The sequence below is a fragment of the Dipodomys merriami genome, unplaced genomic scaffold, assembly GCF_024711535.1.
Source record: "Dipodomys merriami isolate MVZ:Mamm:240054 unplaced genomic scaffold, mDipMer1.0.p SCAF_2346, whole genome shotgun sequence".
In the NCBI taxonomy this organism is placed as follows: domain Eukaryota; kingdom Metazoa; phylum Chordata; class Mammalia; order Rodentia; family Heteromyidae; genus Dipodomys; species Dipodomys merriami.
The window spans coordinates 22,118-32,292 of NW_027203767.1; the positions used below are offsets into that span (position 1 = coordinate 22,118).

The 10,175-nt window shown below is 39.9% G+C and overlaps 1 long non-coding RNA gene across 1 annotated transcript; it reads right to left on the reverse strand.

The window, feature by feature from the left end:
• Positions 1–1,817: 1,817 nt before the first annotated feature.
• LOC138835393 (uncharacterized) lies at positions 1,818–5,351 on the reverse strand. Its single transcript, XR_011374577.1, has 3 exons — positions 5,319–5,351; positions 2,003–2,303; positions 1,818–1,895 (listed from the first exon to the last, which is right to left on the reverse strand). It is a non-coding gene; the product is annotated as an uncharacterized lncRNA (long non-coding RNA).
• Between the last annotated feature and the right edge of the window lie 4,824 nt (positions 5,352–10,175).

Genomic DNA, 10,175 nt, shown 5'->3' on the forward strand with positions numbered 1-10,175 from the left:
CCATAGCTAAGATATGGAACCAACCCAGATGCCCCTCAGTAGATGAATGGATCAAGAAAATGTGGTATATGTACACAATGGAATTCTATGCCTCCATCAGAAAGAATGACATTGCCCCATTTGTTAGGAAATGGAAAAACTTGGAAAAAATTATATTCAGTGAAGTAAGCCAGGCCCAAAGAAGCATAGGTCCCATGGTTTCCCTTATTTGCAATATCTAGTATATGTATGAGTCAAGCGGAAAAGTTCAAAAAAGTTGATGTTAGGCGAAATCAACACCTAGAGAACTAGTGAAATAATTTTTCTTTCTTGCGATTGTTTCTAACATATTTATAAGATGATTTCTTTGTTGCTTTGTATGTCCCTCCCTCTCGTTATAACCCCTCTTTTCACTATATTTTTTGTTGTTATAATTTGGGGTGTGGAAGGGAAAAAAGAAATTGTTTAAATAGGGATACAAGTGGACCCATTGCAACAATGAGATGTACAAGACCTTATGTCGAAAAATGAACTTTACAATATTGGTGGGGGGTTGGAATGGGGGGAAGGGAAATGGGAGGGCAGAGATGGTAAGGGGATACAAAGGAGGAGGTAACAATGCTTGATAAGAAATGTATTCATTACCTTGCTCATGTAATTGTAACCCCTCTGTATGGAATTTTCACAATGAAAAAACATTAATAATAACCAAAAATGAAACAATTACAGGATAAATTATTTTTGAGGCTCTGGCTTCCATTCTCAACATAAATAGAAAATGCAGGAAGTAGCACTGTGTCTCAAGTGGTACAGTTCTACTCTTGAGCTGAATTGCTCAGCGACTATGCCCAGGCCCAGAGTTCAAGTTGCATGACTAAAAAAAAAAAAATGGAAAGAACCATTTCTTCCTTAGCCACAAACATAAGGGTGCTCTTTAAAGATTTTTGTAATTGAAAAATTCTCATTGTACAAATGAGTTAATGCAATTTCAAAAGGAAAGTCTAGAAAGTCAAGAAAAGCTCAATAATCAAATTCAAAATCTAGTTCTTACTTTTTAATGCAACAGTCTCTCTCATGTCTCTCATGGGTAGCTTCTATTGTAATTTACTTGGGAGTCCCAAGAGAATATAACTCAGTTTCAAATAACTCAAAGAACATCACTCCTGTTATATTACTAAGCTACATTACATCTGAGGCCTAGTGACCACATGAAATCACCAACTTTACTCGGGATGACTTCTGCCCTTGGGCAATAATAACTAGACTCCTTCACTGGTCTGAGACACCAAGATACTTCAAGAGACATAAGCCCCTCCTCTTATCAGACTTGCCAACCCAGAAAAACACCTGTTCTCAATATATGCTTAGCCATGAGTGGCTCACCCCTCTCATCTCTCAGCAATCTTCTCTTTTCCCTCAGAAAGATGAAAAGTAGTTCGAAAGTCTCTTCAACTCTTGTACAAAACATACCTATAGCATGAGATTCTCAGCATTGAGAAGGATGTCGTAACTACACCTGCCTTCATACTGCTGGTTCACCTTCTGAAACTTCTCAACCCTTTCTTCAATGATACTGCTGTCTGCTGTCTGTAGAACTGTTTTCCATCAGTACCAGCTATCCACACAGCTCCTTATAGTCTTCATTCAACAGGATCCATGAACTGAGTGTCTTCAATCTCCTCTTTTAGTTTTCTTTTTGTCGGTTGTGGGGCTGGAACTCTGACCCTGGGTACTGTCCTTCAATTCTTCAGTTCAAGGCTAGCGCTCTACCACTTGAGCCACAGTGCCAGTTTTTGGCTTTTTCTGTTTATGTGTCTGTGAGGAATTGAACCCTCGGACTCATGCATCTGAAGCAAGTACTATACCACTGAGCCACCTTCTGAGCCCCCTTCAATCTCCTCTTTGCTGATAGTCACCTGCATGGAAAAATGCAATTGGATATTTAAAATTGCCAACAAAAAGTGCCCTTCCCTCCAATTAATGGATTGTGAATTCAGTTTTGTTAGCATCTTGAAGGACTTACATCTTTTTCTTCCTCTTAGAAACCTAAGGTTTAGCATGATCAGATATACTTTTGCTGAAGTAACAAATTTAGGTGGCCAACAGATCCTTTACTCATTTCACATCTATTACTAGCAGGTTACATCAAACATAAACAAGAAAGGCTTAATAAATTAAGCACCACATAAAATTCTTCTGCAAATATTCTATCTGTTCCTGTGCCAACATCATGTCCTTCTCTGGAATATGTGGCTCAGGTTGGCCTTCATAGTTGGAAGTTCTTTCAAATGCAGAGTCCTGTGAACCAACGACTTCTCTAGTTCCTACATTTAAACACAAAAAAGAGGGTTTATTTTTTTTAAAACCTTCAATACAAGCTGCTGCTTTTCCCCACACCTAACCTAATCTTTGATTAAACTCAATGGGAGGGGCCCAGCCAAGGAGAGGGATCTTAGAAATGAGAAACAGCCTTAGTCTCCTGAAGACCTACCTAGGTGGTCAGCTTCAACCTGAGTTGCTCTCAAAACAACATTGATTTCTTCAACTCCCCTTATCATTGCCTCAAGTTCGTCTTTCATGTTTCTATAACTCACTGTTATTTAACATATAGCTCAACACTCCAACTTAGTGGATAGTGAAGTTAAATAATTACTTGAAATTTAATTATCTTATATTTATAAGGTTATACAAAGTGAAACCTCATTCTAAACTGAGAAATGCATTCTTGCTAAAGTAGTCATTGCATAATCATTTCTCTTCTACTGGAGTTATTGTTTGGCTTTTTATTTTTATTTTTATTTTTGTTGTCCATGAAGCTTGAACTTTGGGCCTGGCCCCTGTACCTGTGCTTCTTTGAGCTCAAGGCTAGCTCTCTATCACTTGAGCCATAGGGTCACTTCCACTTATTTTTGAGTAGCTTATTGAAGAGTCTCAAGAACCACTATCCTCAATTCTCAAGTTCCTGAGTAGTTAATATTACAGGCATGAGCCAAGCCACTAGCACCTGCCTTGGGCTAACGTTCTAAATGAAATTGTGTAAGAAAAAAATTGTCTGTTAGTAAGGATCAGTAAAAAATTCCCTCTGACTTTGGAAACATTTTTTCTTGGTTTGTGTATTTTTCTTGCTGGTGGCAATCAAATTCAGAATTTCATGCAAACTAGGCATACTATCACTAGCCATACCTGGAGTTATTTTGTGTTCTATTTATTTTAATTTTGGAGGCTGATTCTAGGACTTGAACTCGGGGTCTGGGCACTGTCCCTAAGCATTTTTGCTTAAGGTTACTACTATGCCACTAAAGCTACAGCTGTGTTTCCAACTTTTTGATTGTTAATTGGAGATAAGCCACATAGATTTTTCTCCCTTGGGTCAGCTTTGAACAAAGATTCTTAAACTTCAGCCTCTTGACTGGCTAGGATTACAGACTTGAGCCACTAGCATACACTTATGTCTTTAAAAAATATCCATTAGTAACAATAATAAATGACTTATTATTACTACAGGATCACACCTACAATGCTACCTACTTGAGAGGCTGAGATCTGTAGATCATGGTGTAAATACATCATGGTTAGACAATTCAAAGTTCATTAATTTTTGTATGTGCTGGCCCTAAGGATTGAGGGCTTCAATTCAAAGCTTGAGCACTATTTTTGAGCCATAGTACCACTTCCAGGTTTTTCATAGTAGTTTTTCAAAGTAGTTCATAGGACTACTGGACTTTTCTGCCCAGGCTGGCTTTGAACTGCCATTTGTATCCTCCTGAGTAGGATTTAACCAGAAAAGCCACACTGAAGGTGCATACATGCTCAAATGGTAAATGCTAACCTTGGCTGGAAAAAGTTAAGAGGATTCAAGCCCCAGTATTGGCACATATACACTTATATGAATGCATGTGCATACACACACACACACACACACACACACACACACACACACACACACACACACACACAAAACAAAAAAACCAGACTCCTATACCAAGTACCCCAGGATGAAAAAAAGGTAAAAATAACAAATTATAAGATGGATGATTATTTTAAGTAGCTTCAATAGTTACTAACATGGCTATATTGTGGCTTAGGTGGTAGAATGCTTTCCTCCCATACACCAGTTCAATTCCCCATGTTGTTCAAACCAAACCAAACGAACATAAACACACCAAGAAGCATATCCTACAAAAGATATATAATACTATGTAACAAACATTAATTATTAAAAATAACTGAAAAACAGCTAAATACAGCTATGTCAAAATCATGCATGGGGGGCTGAGAAGGTGGCTCAGTGGTAGAGCGCTTGTCTTGCATGCTTGAGGCCCTGGGTTCGATTGCCCAGCACCACATAAACAAAAAGAAAAAAGCCAGAAGTAGCTCTGTGGCTCAAGTGGCAGAGCACTAGCCTTGAGCTGAAGAGCTGAGGGACAGTGCCCAGGCCCAGAGTTCAGGCCCCATGACCGGACCCAAAAAAAAATCATTCATGGGAATACTCAATATCTAAAGAATGTATTGTTTTCTATCAAATCAATCTATAAATTGAATGCAATTTTCTGAGAAGTCTTATCAGGACTTTTTATAGTTTCAGGCTGGATAGCTTAGGAAAAATGAGACCTGGAAAATGACATCTAGGAACTCTGATAGAAACAATACATTTAGAAACATACATGCACTATCTTCTTTGCTTCTAACTCAGGGTGCGTTCATCATCTTAAGGATAAGCATCTGTTCTATGGCAAAAATATATGCATTCTTTCCTGTAAGAAATACACTAAAGGGGCTGCGAAGGTGGCTCAGTGTTAGAGTGCTTGCCTTGCATGCATGAGGCCATGGGTTCGATTACTCAACACCACATAAGAAAAAAGAAAAAAGCCAGAAGTGGCGCTGGGGCTCAAGTGGTAGAACACTAGCCTTGAGCTGAAGATCTGAGGGACCGCGGCCAGGCCCAGAGTTCAGGCCCCATGACTGGACCCTCCCCCCGATAAAAAGAAATACACTAAAGACTGAATCACCAAATAACCAAGAACTCAGATGGTGTAACCCCAGAGTGATTAAGAGCAAAGATAAACACCTATATATATGGCTTTATGACAGGACTTGCTTTTATTATATAAATGCCCCTGATGTCAAAGAGCTCTTTGCGTCTACCGTTAAGAGCACTCACACTCTGAGTGTGCCTCTGTCTTTCTGTTTATCTGCTTATCTGTTTGTTTGCTTGCTAACTCAATAAAACATTGCCAAGTTTTCTTACCATGGTGACTACTCTGCAAATTTTTATTCTGTGACCAAGGACCCTAAGTCAAGAGTTCCTACTTATAGAGGGAAACTTCCCCAAACCTCACCTGGACCCAGTGACTGTTGTTCCTCAAAGTTATGAGTTGAGTTGCTGAGTGGTAGAGTGCTTGCCTTAAATGCAAGAGACTCGGTGTTTGGTCCCCACTAACAGAGGAGAGGAAGGATTTCTAAAGATCAAAAGACACAAAGAATATGAAAGAACAATTTTGGGGACACACCATAACTCAAAATGAGGATTTGTTATACTAAAGCCTAGTAATCAAGACAATCTGGTATTACAGCTGAAGAAAAAGTATTACATAGGGTAGAGAACTGAGAACAAGCCTATGTAGAATCCTGAGATTTGACATTAGACTATTCAATAAATAGCTATTTGGAATAGCTAGCTATTTATATGGAATAAGATACAAAATAGACCTTAACTTAAAGCCATAGCAAACAATTCCTAAAAACAAAGGTAGAAAGCAACACTTAAAAGCTTTAAGAATGAAATAAGAGTGCATTTTAAGAATGGAGATTTTCCCCAAGGAAATGAATACAAAGGTAGGAAAATATCAATAAGTTTACATTACAGCAACACCTTGGTTGAGTAAGTAACATCAAAAAAAATATAAACATCCTCTCTTAAGACTGAAGACATTTAAATAGTATGTATTCAACAAAGGAACATTTCAATCAAGAAGATGACAGATAGGATACATGATATTGAATAAAATATCTGAGCATGCAATTCACAAGAAAAGGCATATGTGATGTGGCAAGATTTATGAAAAATATTCTGTCAGGAACAATAAAGAGATACCACACTTGTCAGACTAGGGAAAAGTTAAAAATATACTGGACAATACCAAATGATTGGAGAAGGATTATATAAGAATATATGTGGATATGGATACAAACTTTATCATTATGCAAACTGCATATAGAGGAGTAAAAGTTATCAAACACTACTGACTAAAATTCATGAAGAAAATGTTCATACATAATATGAAGGACATCACATTTAATATGCACTGTCATAAGTATTTGTGATGATTTTTAGTACACTGGAAAATTTTTCAAGGAAGAAAAAAGGGGGTAAGAAGCCTTAATAAGGACCCTCATTTGTGAAATAACTTCAAGTACCCCACTACTTACTAGTTCATAATGTTTTCTTTTTTGTTTTGCAATTCAGTTCCCACAGGGCAAGGGCAGGAGAGGAACAGCTTCCTTTGAATTGGGGTCATCTGCAAATGGTACCTGCATCTAGGACAACACAAATCATGAAGCTAGAGGTTTGCAAGATTAAGAAAAACAGGCTAATGGCCATGACCTCTTTGTGGAAGGGGAAGCACTGGATGGGGTGAGCAACAGTATCCCCTGCTCAGGACTCATAATCCCAGTATATAGGCTATAGTTGGGAAGGGTGGTGGACATACTCCAAGCTCCAATGTGCCATCTCTTCTGCCCTCTAGAGCCCACCCTTAGTCCAACTGGCACCACATAGGCACAATCATGTGTCCACATTCCATGAATGGGTTCCCATAGAATGGCAGGGTGGGAGCAATCTTTACATGAAAATGGATATATCTCAGATGGCACTGTCTCTGAGGCTGACAAATCATGAATAAAGAGTTCCTTTACATGATCAAGAAGAGGTCCTCACTATGAAGTCACTGTACAAGGTAAACGACTAGTTAGGGAGGTAGCAACATACCCAGATCCAAGTTAATAACCCCAGGCTACAAAGGCATTACAGGGGTATGGACACAGGGCCTGGCCCAATATGCCCACAATCAGGCCTATCTGGCATCATGTATGTGCCCTCTTATGAAAGTGTGTACTGGGGCATAGGCCTATCAGAAGGGACCAGCAAGACAGTTGTCCACATGGTGAAGAGCAAGCTACCAGGCATGACCTCTCTTTAGCAGTAGTAAGCACTATTTAGGAAGGTAGGCAGCACCCCAAGTTCCAGGCGTATAAGCCCGACTCCACAGGCCTGTGAAAGGGATGTTTTATAGTCTCCAACCCCAGCCTTTTTCTCTTGGGTCCAAAAACACCTAGGACCTATCCAATTTAAAAATAGGTTAAGTGCTTTCATGGGAAAATGTGTATACACATGCACAAAATCCCTGACCCATGATTTCATTTTCACAGGACAGAGGAGGGAATGGAATCACTTTGAATTGAAGGCCTCCCAAGGCTACACTGAAATTAACCAGCTAAGGAAAAAGGACAAGCTATGGCTTCCCTTCTTCTGGATGCAATATATTGCACAACAAGGCCACTCTGGCACCACATTTGTGCCCTCCTGTGAATGTGTATACACACATGCACAACACATATCACAACTGGATTCCCACAGTTCCAACCGGGAGTGGAACCACTTACTGAGAAGGACATAGGCACATATAGCTGCACCTGGGCTGACTCATACCAGGAAGCCAGAGGTCCCAAAGTGAAGAAAAACTGGCCGCCTTGTATGGCTTCCCTGTAACCGGATAAGCCCTGGTTAGAAAGTGCAGCACCATGCCAAACTCCAGCCCTGTAATCCCAAGCAGCACAGGCCATACTCTGCAAGGGAGACATGAAAGATCTACTCTCTAAGCCTTTCTTCCCTTGGGCTGGCATCAGCACCCAAGTGGGAAAATCTTGCCACAGGTCCTTGTGTTCCACAAACTGGTGTATACACAAGCACAATGATATACTCACTCAACCCCACACAAATATTCAGTTACCACAAAGGGAGAGTGGTCCTATTTGCATAGAAACTAGGGCATCTGGAATGGCACTGTCACCTGGGCCTTCAGAGAAGGACCTGCAAGATGTTAGTCCAAGAGGGAAAGAACAGGGATTTGGGCATGCTCTCCCTGTAGGAGGAGGAGCACTGGTTGTGGAGGGTGGACGCATGCCCACTTCGAATCCCACAACCCTGGGCTATACAGGACACAGCTAAATAGCAAAACAGGACAACTTGTAGTCAAGGAATCTCCAAGTCTTCTTTCACTTGGGTACTATAATATATAGTACACAACCAGTCAAATCTGACACTATGTACATGCCTTAGTGTGAATGTGTGTACATACATGCACAACTGCTCACCAGTGATTTGGTTCCCACAGTGTGGCAGGAGAGGTCTAACATAAAATGAAATGGGGGGCATGTGGGATGGCATCTGTTGTGGCCTGGCACAGATCAGGAATTTAGATTTCCTTAAGGTAAACAAGAGGCTCTCAATCATGTATTCACTTTAGCAGGTGAAGCACTAGTTAGGGAATATGTTGGAAGCATCCCCTGCTCCAGACCAATAATCCTAGGATACACAGGCATATGCTGGGTAGGTATGTGGGGCCACTGGAGCACCGTGTATGTACATTACTTCAAATGTCTGCAAACCCTCTCACACTTGACTCTTTTGGCATAGAGGATGAGTAGGATGAACTTACTTCAAATCACATGTATCCAGGATGGCACCCCCAACTGGGCCCACAGGACCACGAAGAGATCATGAAGCTGAAGTTGAAGGAGCCCTTGGGTATGACTGCCCTGTTAAGAGGTGAAACACTGGTTGAGAAGGGTATCAGCATCTGCAGCTCCAAGCCCATAACCTCAGCCTACACAAGTCATAGCCTGGGAGGCATGAAAAACCATGCCTCGAATGAACATTAGATGCTACATGAATGAGAAAATTTCCATCCATCATAATCACAGCCATATAATGTATATTATCTAACTATTTGAAGTAGGTGGAACATGGGTTTTTCTTGTAATTTTCAAAAATATAAAAATTAAGATCTTTTTTGTTTTTGGTTTGTTTCTTTTTTTCTTTTGTTTTATCTTGTTTTGTTTTGTTTTTGTGCCTGTCTTGGCACTTCAAATCAAGATCAAAGTGCTGTTCCAAAACCTCTTTGTGCTGAAGGTTAGCCCTGTACAAATTGAGCCACAGCAGTATTTCCAGCCTTCTCTGAGTAGTTTGTTGGAGATAAGAGTCTCATGAACTTTTCTGCCATGGCTGGCTTCAAACCACAATCCTCATTTCACAGCCTCCTCACTAATTAGAATTACAGGCCTCATGGATAGTTTTTTAAAACAGTTGTACAATGTATCAATTGGTTTTTACAATGCCTCTTAGACTTTGTCATAGTTTCCATCGACTCTTCTAATCTATAAAAACCCCACCCATCCCCTTTCTTTCCTAGTTCCATTTAGACATATGTGCATTGAATCTTATGTTGTATTTTCCAAGCCATCTACTCCCTATTCCTTTGCCTCTTTCCATGTCTCCTTTAACACCTACCCAAGGACAAGATAAGCTTCATCTTTTTACTGTTCGCATATGATATTGTTACATCAGAGAGGTTACAACATACAATTGAGTCATTATGTCGAAAATGAACTTTAAAACTTTGGTGCAGAGGGGGCTCGCAGGGGAGGATTAGGGGGGGTGGGGGAGGATGGGAAGGGATGGGAAGGGGACAAAAAGAAGGAGCCTAAAATGCTTGATAAGAAATGTACTCATTATCTTGCCCATGTAATTGTAACCCCTCTGTACAATACTTTCACAAAAAAAATTAATACAACATAAAATTTTACTGCTTTCTGTACTATATAGTCTGAACTCATATATAATTAATGGTCATGTGTTTTACTTTTTTCAAATTTCATGTTCATATTTTAGATCTAATATTACATATGAAAGGTTTTACACTCAATTTCTCTTTCTGAGTCTTTCAACATCCCTTGCACATGACCATGCATGTGTGTGTATGTGTATGTGTGTGTGTGTGTGTGTGTGTGTGCGCACACACACACACACATGCTAGTTCAGGTTGACAAATGCAGAGCCTTATTCACTTTTTGCTTTTTTCCTCAAGGCTAGTACTTTACCACTTAAACTACAAATTACTTCCTGCATTTTGATGGGT